Source organism: Pinus tabuliformis, chromosome 8 (genome assembly GCF_031772625.1).
Source record: "Pinus tabuliformis cultivar Carrire ecotype Pingquan chromosome 8, CPIR1, whole genome shotgun sequence".
NCBI classification, from domain to species: domain Eukaryota; kingdom Viridiplantae; phylum Streptophyta; class Pinopsida; order Pinales; family Pinaceae; genus Pinus; species Pinus tabuliformis.
This window is the reverse complement of record NC_142294.1, coordinates 678,115,938-678,127,650: the sequence shown is the minus strand read 5'-3', so window position 1 is coordinate 678,127,650 and position 11,713 is coordinate 678,115,938. Positions and strand designations below refer to the sequence as shown.

The 11,713-nt window shown below is 34.1% G+C and overlaps 1 pseudogene; it reads right to left on the bottom strand.

Annotated features, from left to right (window-relative positions):
• Positions 1–2,469: 2,469 nt before the first annotated feature.
• On the bottom strand, positions 2,470–2,584 carry LOC149237396 (5S ribosomal RNA; annotated as a pseudogene).
• Between the last annotated feature and the right edge of the window lie 9,129 nt (positions 2,585–11,713).

The window sequence follows — 11,713 nt, the reverse complement described above, 5'->3', positions numbered from 1 at the left end:
TAAATTCACAATATTACATCCAAAAATAGTAATAGCATCATACATAATGATTATCCATAAAAAAAACATTGACAATTTTCAACACATATATAAAGTAATAATATAATACTAATAATATCCTCATCATCTTTAATCAAATCAACTAAGATTCAAATGTGTGATTATCAAATCAAAATCTTTCATGAACACCATTATTCTAAGGTAAATTCAAAACATCCATCAAAAGATAGTAATAGCATCATACATAATAATTCTCCATCAAAATAATGTTGATAATTTTCAATATATACATAAAATAACAAGATAAAAATGATAATATCATCATCATATTTAATAAAATCAACTAAAATTCAATGTATGATTACCAAATCAAAATGCTCATAGATATCATTATTCTAAGGTAAATTCACAACATCCATAAAAAAAATAGGAATCTCATCATACACAATAATTCTTCATAAAAAAATGTAAACAATTTTCAACATATTCATAAGGTAACAAGATAGTAATGATAGTATCATCATCATTATTCAAATCAAATAAAATTCAAATGTATGATTACCATATTAATACATCCCAGCTAAATATAAAAAATAGCACATGGCTAGCTAGCAGCACGAAAATCATAGTCAAGATCATCCTCATGATCATTTCCATGATCATCATCCTGACCATCCTGATAATCTCATCCACATAATCATCACCAACACCATTTCCATCCTCATCATCATCGTCTCTGATATATGATGCAATCTAAAAATAGTTTGTATCATCATCTTCGCGGTCATTACCTATAGCGTTCTGGAAAAAAATCAATATTACATGTTAGTACTAATCCTGTAGAACAATACATATTTTGTTACAATACTAACCATAAAATTAGGTAAGACATAATAACATTTAATAGTACTAAAAAATAAAATGAAAATATGTTTTAAGATATATTGGAGATCCAACTAAGATTACACTTGTAATTCATATTAAGTAGTAGAAGCATTTTTTAATACATATGAAGTAGGTACCCATTTGTTATTCATATTATATTGTGAATGTTTCTTATGATGTCCATCCATGATTGGTAAATTAAGAGTTACTGGAAGCTTTATTTCAAATTACAATTTTAATTTAGATTATAAATACAAGAAATTTTAACAAAAAAAGGTCACATGAAAAATTAAATTGTTTTTAATGAAAATAAGTTGCATACAATATGAATGTCACATGAAATATTGAGTTGTTTTTAATGCATGTAATTTTCTCTATGATAAAATGGATCTTAATGTTTGTTCAAAAACAAATGCTCACAAATAATTACTTCATAATATCCATTATACCCAGTGACGACAATGATTCCATTCAAATTGTTTTGAACTCCCTAAATATAATGTAAAAGAGAAAACTCAATGAGCACGACCACGACCATGACCGAAACCCCCTCCCTTGCCTCATCCACCATTAGAGACAATGAACTTGGAGTTACGACCATGATAGAAACCCCTCCCTTGCCTCGTGTCCACCATCAGAGGCACTGAACTCGGAATTAAGAGTGCTCATGTTTTCTTTTCTCTAATTAATATCCAAGGAATCAAACCTTGATCAATATATCAAGGACTCCATCAAATCATAGGCGAAGCTCAATAGGCTTGGCCAAAAGAGTGTGAAATAACACTTATCACTGTTTTATGAAATAACTCGAGTGAGTGGAATGAATGGTGGGAAACACTTACGAGGGAAAGGAAGATTTTTGGTCTGTCCTTATTTCTATTATTGTTTTTTCTTCTTAGAATGGAGGGAAGTGTTTAAAAAAATTCTAAAAATTATTTTTAATTAAAAAAACATTATTTTCTTATGTTTTAGTTTTTATTTTTTTAATATATAATTAGTCTTAGTATTTTTTTTATTTTCTAAAAAAATATATTTAGTTTTTGGTAATTATAAGAAAAAATATATTTTGTTTTAATAAAAAATGATTTTAAACATTCCATTCATGCTAAATTTGTGATTTTATGATAGAAGTTTAAATTATATATAAAAAATAACTTAATGCCATGTGTTGTGTCGCTGAGATGGGTATTATACATCTCTTCCTTGCTAAGTTATAAAATGTGATTGGGTTTTCTTAATGCAATAAAATTAATTTTGCTCTTCATTATATCTTGAGATGCTCAACTTGCACCTAATAAAACAATAAAGTTAAAATAGTTTTCCTTTGTCCTTTGTAGATATTTGTCCCCATTAATCTTAGTGTTAATAGATTAATTGTCTTATGGTGGCTTTGAGTGGTCACTCCCATTAGTTGCATGCCTTTTAGTTTTTTGTTAGTGACATTTCTTAGGCTTGATAACATGTTATTTAATTTATCAAAATGTGTTATTGTCCATATTGTTGTTAAATATTAATGATGATGATGATGATGGTTAACATCCCCTGAGACCAAAAATTGGTCTATCGGACCTAAAGAAATGGGGGAGGGTGCAACACTAGGACTTCCCGAGAGGTCACCCATCCCAGTACTACTCTAGGCCAAGCGCTCTTAACTGTGGAGTTCTGATGGGATCCGGTGCATTAATGTATGATCACACCCATGGTTTAGCAAAATGTTCCCAAAAGCTTTATAGCTTGTATTCTCTAATGTAATGATTCATTGCTTGATGAAATTGTTTTGGATATTTTTTTTAATGATTCATTGATTGATGAAATTGTTATGGATATTTTTTTTAGTATATTAACTCGTATGTGATAAAGTCAAAAGTCACCTTTTGATATTTTCATTCCCTTAAGGCCATCAAGTTCACCTTTCGATCCAGTGTTAAGGAAATATAGGAGTCATGAAGTGGCATTGTCCAAGCACTTAAATCTTAAAACATGTTTCTTTTAGTCACATTATACTTCCTTTCTTTGTAAATTCTCCATGAAAATAGTCTCATGGAACATGAGGGGCCTCAATAGAAAAGGAAAACAAAGACTCCTAAAATAAAAATGGTATGCAAAGCACCCATCAATAATGTTGATATAAGAAACAAACATATTAAGAGAGGTTCTACCTCTTATAATTAACAAATGGGGGAGGAATTTTGTAGTAGCGATTAATGCTTAGAGATACTTGGGTGGAATTGCTATTATTTGGAATGATCAAGACATCAAGGTTACCAATATGTTTACCTCTTTTTGCATTATGACAATACAATTTTAGTTAATTGACATCGAGGACTACTACCATGTATCCAAAGTATATGACTCCAATATCGCAAATCAAAAACCTCTATTTCTGAATTCTATTTCCAGTACAAGTAATTTATACTCCCCATCACCATGGATTATTGGGAGTGACTTCAATATTATGAAGTGTCTCGAGGAAAAGAAAGGATGAATCACAATGTTTACCAACAAATTTGTACATCAAATCCCTAAAGTAGTCTCCATTAAAGTTCTCAAGCAATGAGTCTCCAACCCACACATGTGGATCAATGAGATGTAATACATGTGTGTGTGGTGACTGACTGAATACACTCTTATAATAACTCCACAAACTTAAGTATTTCACTCCATCACATAATTTTACTGTAGTGTGACATAATTAAACCAAGAGTAGACATGAAACCCTTAGGCAACAAACATTCCCTAGATCCTCAATTAGGTGCTTAAATGATGAAGTGAGAATACAAGGGGAAAAGAGGACTTCATGATTTAACCATCACAAACAAGTGATAATATGTGACCAGGAGTGTATATATTCATATGTTTGCCAAAGAGGGAGTGAATACATGAGTTACCATTCATTGGGTCTTATTTTTCTTTCTTTTTCTTTTTCTTCTATATAGGACTTAGGGAATGAGGTTTTCATAAGTTTGACACAAATCATAGATATAACATTTACATTAATTTCCACTTCAACCTTAGATTTTAGACTTAGATAAATCATTCTAGTGTGTCTTTAATGATTTTTTCTTTCACGTTTTTATTTTCTTTCATCAAAAAGGACGAAAGGGGAAATATTTTTCCACAAATCTATGAATGCTTAATCATAAAGGCGTCATTCTCTAGGAAAATCAAAACAAATTAATGATTTTATTCTCTATGAAAATGATGGGTATTCTTGGAAAAGCTTATTCTTGTGGATGTCTCCTCCCTGGTTGAGAGGGAGTGAGGGTGGACACCATATTATCCATGTGTCATGTATTATGTTCAGTACTAACAATCGTAAGCCTAGTAAAGGCACCAGTAGGGAGAATGGTGGATTGGATAAACATTTGGGACCAATATTCTTTGAGAATTTGTACTTTGACTAAGACTAACCACCATAAGTCAAGTACATTAATCCAAGATAAGAATCGTCATGAGGATCGACATTTCCTAGTGTCAAATATTATGACAGTGGATTAGGAAATGATCATGTGAGGACATACCTGGTGAACATCCTAATGGGATAAGTGCCTAGAGTGGCAGTGGCGTCCAAATTTATGCCTCCCAACATTGTGCTCTGATCTAATGGAGAGATAGAACTTGTTAGTCAAAGCCTTACTATTTTGACAATGTTGGTTATGGTGTTTTAAATCATAAGTGATGCTTATCAATGCAGATCCCTTCTTATATGAATATTTCAACTTAAGAGTACCTTTTTGTCTCATTATGAGTACTTCCCTAGTTTAGAGGGGTTGTTGAAAAATGTAACTAGTGTCGTTCTTCATCATGCAATAAAAGGTAATTTTTATCATTAATATTTATTATTATATTCATTATTATTATTTTATTTTTGTCAAAGCATGTTCTTCATGCTTATAGAGTCAAAAATAAATTATTTTGAGTCAAGTCCCATGTGGACTTTTGAAAGAAAAAGAAAAGGATTTTTATTTTGAGTCAAAGAATAAACACATGACCAAGTCGGCCTTCCTTAAACAGGTTGTCCTGAGAGGCATCTATTCGACCCTCTTGGATAGGTATATATATCAGTGAAATCGATCACTTCAAATACCAATCACTTATCATCACAAAACATCATTTCTTGTGCCAATCAAGAATAAAAGACAATTGGAATTAAAGGATAGATAAACTATGACTTTTTCAGCATTTTTTTGCACACACGTGTGAAGATTTTGTTGCTTCTCTATGAAAATTACAGTTCTGAACTTCATCCTTCACTATAGGTCCAAAAGTTTTATAATTTGACCTTATTTTAGAGTGTTTAATCAACGCTGAATTTTGTTGACTATGACTTGGTTGGAGAAGACTTGGAGTAGGGTTTACTTGTATATTTGTGGCAATCTTGGTATTGGCCTTGGGTCTTGTATATCTCATTTTGATCTAATTTTATAAGAGAAGTATTTTTTAGGTTTTCCCCCTTATGGGGTTTTTCCCTAGATTGGAGCCTAATTCTTGGTGTTATTTGTTTCCTTGTGATCTTTATGTTTTTCATTTTTGTGTAGTTACTTGATGAAGAAGACAATCTAAGTAATAAGAAGCCAAAAATAATTCACAAGTAATTATCAAGTTAAGATAAATCAATCATTTTCTTCTAACACTTGGTTTCTCAACATGAAGTAGGGTAATAGGTCCTATGACATCCAACCTACAATCTATGATGGGAAATCCTCAATAGTCTCTCTAAAGAAAGATGTCCTATTGAGGGGGTCAAGAAGAGGTATGAGGCATCACCAATTTTATAGTTGAAGAAGTTTAAATCTTGGTTTGTCAATTTTGGCCCTATGTAGGAAAGAAAACATGGAAGGAGGTGATCCCCTTGGAAGATTTGAAAAGGGGAAGGCCACATAAGGCCTTATATAAATATCTAAATCCAAGGACCTCCCTCATAAATAGAGTTAGACATGTATTGAAAGAGAGTAAAAAATTATCCTTCCAAATCTTGATAAAGACAATAAAACATCCCTTGAATCTCATAATAAATGGGGCATCTACAGATGAGGTGACCCTCTAACTATATCTCATGTATATGGAAAAGCTAATAGATATTATTGAGAAGAGGAAAATATCCCAAGAGAAATAGAAAATGTAAAAAGTCTGATAGTAATATGTATGCAAAATATGATCTTGAACCTATTAAGTTCATGAATCCATGACTATAGGGTCATTGGCATCATCATAATCATAGTCATCATCTTCATTATCATCATCGTCACTCCCACCATCATCATCATTATTTTCATCATTTAATTATAATCATAATCATCATTCATGCTGTCATCATCATCTTCATCATTATGGACATTGTCGTCATCATCATCAACTCAAAAAATGTTGCAAGTGCTAGAAAAGGGTTTTTATGGCACATAATATATGCAAGAGAAATAACAACTCTATTTTTGTGAGATGTTCTATGATCATCATCATCACTACCATTATCATCGTCATTATAATTTTCATCATCCCCATCATCATAATTAATGTAATTTCTATCATCATTGTTGTCATCTTTGTCATGGACATCATCAGCATCATTCATGCCATTATTGTTGTTGATGATGACCAAAATGAAAATAATGATAATGATGATCAGATGGTGATAACTTGGAAGATTGTTGAGTGCAGGAATTACACTTAAGTAAACTCCTCAACACTTAATTTTTCAACCCAGGGGATCCGTAAACTTAGAGACGAAGCACAGGCAATGCCAGAGATGGTATGAATCTTCCTAATACATATCCCTACTTTCTTTAAACGAAAGATTGCAGAATCAAATTAAAAAGAGAAAAGGGCAATTTGAACCATCAAAATAATCTAAAACCAGAACAAGGAAGAATGCATTTGCAAGAGGGAATTAAAGATAAAGGGAAATCGCTCTAGCTAATTATTGTTTAACTACTGAGTGTGTTTTTTTCTTTAGCAGAGACACTTAGCAGTCTCATCAGATGGGCCCTTAAACCTGCTCCTTTAGAGATTTCCTTCTTGCACTAATCTGTCCAGTACTATCGCAGTCTGCTTGCATTAGTGCAGGAACAGAGATTTATGAAGAAGGTATAAATGGTGTCTTTACTAAAGGCTTTTTACTTCCTGCAAGGGCTTTAACTTTTCCAGGTTCAAAGCACTCAGATCCTGTGGCAAGAAACTAGTTCTTGCACCAGATCAGAGCTTCCTGCACTTAACATTTAATTACTAAAATGAGTGCTTAATTATTGCAAGTGATATTATACTGTTAAATCAAATTGCACACATAAAGAGTGAATGTTTCTGACCTTAACAGAGTGCGGGAATAAAGAAACAATCAATATACATTTATCCTGTCATAAGCATTTAATGAAAGAAAGAAGATTGTGGGAAGTAGACTAAGAAGGCTTGCTGCATCACACCAACATGCACTGGTGCATGTTCATTTCTCTTGCTTGGACCAGGCGAGGAAAACCAATCAAACAAAATTGCAAAAAAGGAGATATCACACCAACATGCATTGGTGTAGGGTTATTTCTCCTGCTTGGACCAGGCGGAGGACAACCAATCTAAAATCAAGTGTAGGAAAAGGAATTTATCTACTTCACACAATGGATCCACTTTCACTCAGATAGGAATGTGTATGCTTAAAATTAAATCACACTTGACAATGTAAACAGAAATTACAAGAAAACAGGAAATGGGGTAAACATGTTAGGTTGGTTGGGGCCTAGCCAACCAGCGTGTTTCCCCTTTAAATAAAAACACTGCTCAGTACCTTAATCAATTCATCAACTCAAATACAGAAATGTAATTTTTAAAACATGAGGCGGAGCTCCCTTTTATTAATTCACTGAGGCAAGTACATACATTAATACATTGTCTAGCCCATATTCAGGCGATAACAAAATACAGTAACCTGTTACCGCCTCTCTGACTGTGTCTCTGTTATTTTCTACTATCCAAAGATTTCCCCCTTAGTCCTATTTACATTCTACACTATATAGATCTTTGGCCAAAGGCCAAATAGATCATTTAATCAATTACATAACCAAACGTAGAATTTAGATTTTTGGCCTTCAAAATTAGACAGTTAGAAAAACTAGCTGTAGCCAATCTCCAACTTTCGTCCTTCACAGATTTGATTCATAGATTCGATCTCGGTTGCCTTTGGATCGATCTTGCAGACGTGGTTGAAGCTGCTCAAAACGAGGTGATGATCAAGGAGGTTTAGATCTGCTGCAAAGATTTGATATGCTCGCAATGATGCAAGATCCGACCCTGCACTAGGATCAGTGATCACAGTAAGTACTCTAACTACCAAGAAAACATTGGAGATATCGATAAGTTACAAAGAGTGATTAAATGTAAGAAATCATGTAATAAATGATTAATTAATGCTAAGTTAAATTAAAATTATGAAAAATAAAGTTTATACGAAATATGTCACCGTGCTTGGACTGGTGCAAGATGAGGGTGTATAAGAGAGGTAAAACAACGGTAAATGGTTATGATTTAGGAATGGGAAAATGGAAAAAATAGAGCAAATTAGGGGGCTAACATCCTCCCATCCCTAAGCTATTGTGTGTCCTCACACAACTCTTTACCTTTGCAAAAAACCTTCAAAACTTTGAGCATTCCAGCTCAATCATGCTTTGACATATTGACATCAGCCTGCAATGTTTCAGACTTCTTCTTTCTAATGTTCTTTAGTTTCATTGTCACATTTTTAAGTCGCTTGAAACATCGTGTAGCTCGGTACTTCAAAACTCTAACTTCTCCTTTCTTTTTATGGATCTTTGCAGTTAATTCTTCTTTACTCCGTTCTTTATCCTCCTGCGCTTTAGCTATGAGCTGTTCTAAGTTCTGCACTTGATGCTCTAGTTCAACTATCCGAGCAGCAGTAGTTACCAAATCTGTTTCTTCTTCTATCTCGACAGGGGCTATGTCTTCCTCAGGGACCTCAGTGTCCCACATGGTTACATTAAGAAATTCTTATTCTTTTGGTTCTTCTTCTTGCACTGGTGTAGAAGGGGATTCAACGTCTTGTGGGGACTATGGTTCTTTTCCTGCACCAGATTCTTCATTCTTTTTGCAGGGCCTTTTAATGAAATCAACCAACAGAGTGTCATCTTCGACATCTACAAATTTTTCTGCATCCGCAAGGACTGACAAGTTGTCTTCTTCGGGGGTGTGTGCCTATACTGGTGGTGTAGAAGGAGTCTCTTCAACAGGTGCACTAACTGTCTTCTTATTTGGAGATGGGGCCCTTTCTTCTATTTCTTTTTTAGGTTGTTTCCTTTTTGCACTGGTGCAAGAAGGAATCCCCTTTACATTCTTACTCGGACCCTTGCTTGTGTTGGCGGGGTCCTCTGTCTCCTTTCCAGCAGTTGTCTTTTTATGTAGCTATTTTAACAGCGCCTCCCAGATCATGCTTTTAACTTCTAATTGTTTCTAGACCAAAATATTTATCAGGCCGTGGTGATATAACTTCTTCTCAGCTTGGTCTGCTTGTCCGTCCCACACACCCTTGGCCATTTTTTCCAAGTTCTTAAGCAAAAAATAGGGGAAATTCATCCTCCACCAGATGTTTCAAGCGGATTCGAAATGCTGCAACATCCTAAAATGGAACACAAAAGTGCGGGAGTACCTTCCCTCACAGGTTATAAATTTCTGTAGGATGAAAAGGAGGTCCTACCACAGTGCCAGCAGGGCACTGCGCGGAACTCCTTCCTTCCAATCTACCTTCATCTTTTTGTCGACGACGAAACATTGCCATCGCTTCCTTTCTAGTTTTTTATTTTTAAACCACTGCTCACCAGTATTTTCCAAGCCTGTCACTACTGCTATAAACTCTTCCATAACCTCAAATTTTAGAGGCCCAAATTTTACTCTACCATTTTTGAAACTTCTGGAAAACTGTAAGGCCAATTCACTGTTGTTCCCATCAAACTTTTGCAAGAATTGAAGAAAGCTTGAGTCTCACAATAGTGCAAGACTATTGCAATACTCAGTAGTCTGTTCTACCCTACTGAGAGACGAAAGTTCACTTCGAATAGGCGACATCACTGCTTAACAGTTATGAACAGTCAAGAATTTACATGCAACACCGAGAAAATTGGTTCTTATAGATAGGGATCCAACCATCCACCATCCCTTCCATCTTACCACCCATTCATTCCACTGAAATAGTCGTGGATGTGCGGCATCTTTGAAATCAAGCCGGATTGGTACTTGAGGCAGCATTTTAATGGCTAGGTGAGGTAATCATTACGAGTGAAGGACATCTAGGATTATGGTGGAAAGGGAAAATTATATCCAAGAAATGGTTAAACACTTCCGCACTCCATAATTCAAAAAAATTAACTTAGCATTCATTACAAAATGATCATGATTGTTAACTTAAAAACACCTTGTACTTTAAATAATTTTCTTATAGTTAATATGATAGCACAAGTACTCATCGACTAAGTGAAAGGACTTCTTATAAACTTTCATGATGACCACTTCCCTATGACATATGCTATGAAAAGAACAAATTGTACTATGTTTCTAATAGGGTGCATGCTTGCACCGGTCTGCTTGCACCGCTTAAACTATGCTATTCTACCGGTACCGTTCTGCTTGCATTATTATATAGGATGACATGCTTGCACTAGTGAAAGCATAATATATGAAAAAAGAATATGGAATTTAAGTAAAATATAGGCTGGACTTCCAACATGGCTTCCTCAACTTATACTGGAAATTTGCTTCGCCCTTTCTTGATGCTTCAGAGCATATCCTTTTACTCTTTGTGTGTGAGATCTTGCAATGAATTCATGAGGGAACAAAGAAGTGGGAAAAGGGAAATTTTAGAATGGGAAGGAATTCTATTTCAGGGATTCCAGGAATAGTACTACAAGAGGTGATAAACAGAAGTGAGATAGGAAAAAAATTCAAGGATAAAGTGGGGTTTTTACGAAACAGACAGGATAAATTTAGAAGAATATGGGAAGGTTAATCATTCTGGGATTGGAGAAGAAAATTGAGGGAATATTACGAAATTGGAATATGAAGAAAGGCAGAAAATTTTCTGGAAGGTCTGCCTACACTGGTGCAAGAGAAATAACTGCAACCAAAATTAAGTGTTACTTGAATAAAAATATCCATGCTAATTACCCCAATTGTATAAAGGTTGGTTCTGTTGAACCTGCTTTTACTTGGTGGTCGCTAGCATATCTAAAGATCAAGCAACATTCTCTTTTTATTAGAAATTTTTGATCTTCCTGCCAGCAAGTTGGTTTTCAGGTTGATCCTTCTGCAATCATGTCAGCGAACTGATTTTCATAATTACAGGAAAATGTTTTTTTCTTTACTTTTACTTTTTATTTTTATTTTTATTTTTTTAAGAAGAAGAAGAATTCATGTTTTTAAAAGGTTGGTATTACCATTCACCACTACTTTCGTGAATTGCTGTTGGACTTGCTATGTAAAATCTTTCCTGGCAAGTGGCTGAAAATACTTCTTTAATCTGTGTCCATTTACCAAGAAACTGAATATTTCCATCAATAGTTTTAACTTCTACTTCTCCATTCCTGAATACTTGGATCACTTCATCAGGTCCCATCCAACATGTATGGAATTTCCCTTTAAAATTTATAAATCTAGAATCATAAAGGAGCACCCAATCACCTAGTTGGAATTGCTTTTTCTGAATAGACTTGTCATGCCACCTTTTGCGTTGCTACTGAATTAGTATGTTCTGCTGAACAACATCCCTACGAAATTCATCTAACTCATTTAATTGGAGAAGACGCTATTTTTGTGCCTCAAAGAGATCTAATCCTAACTG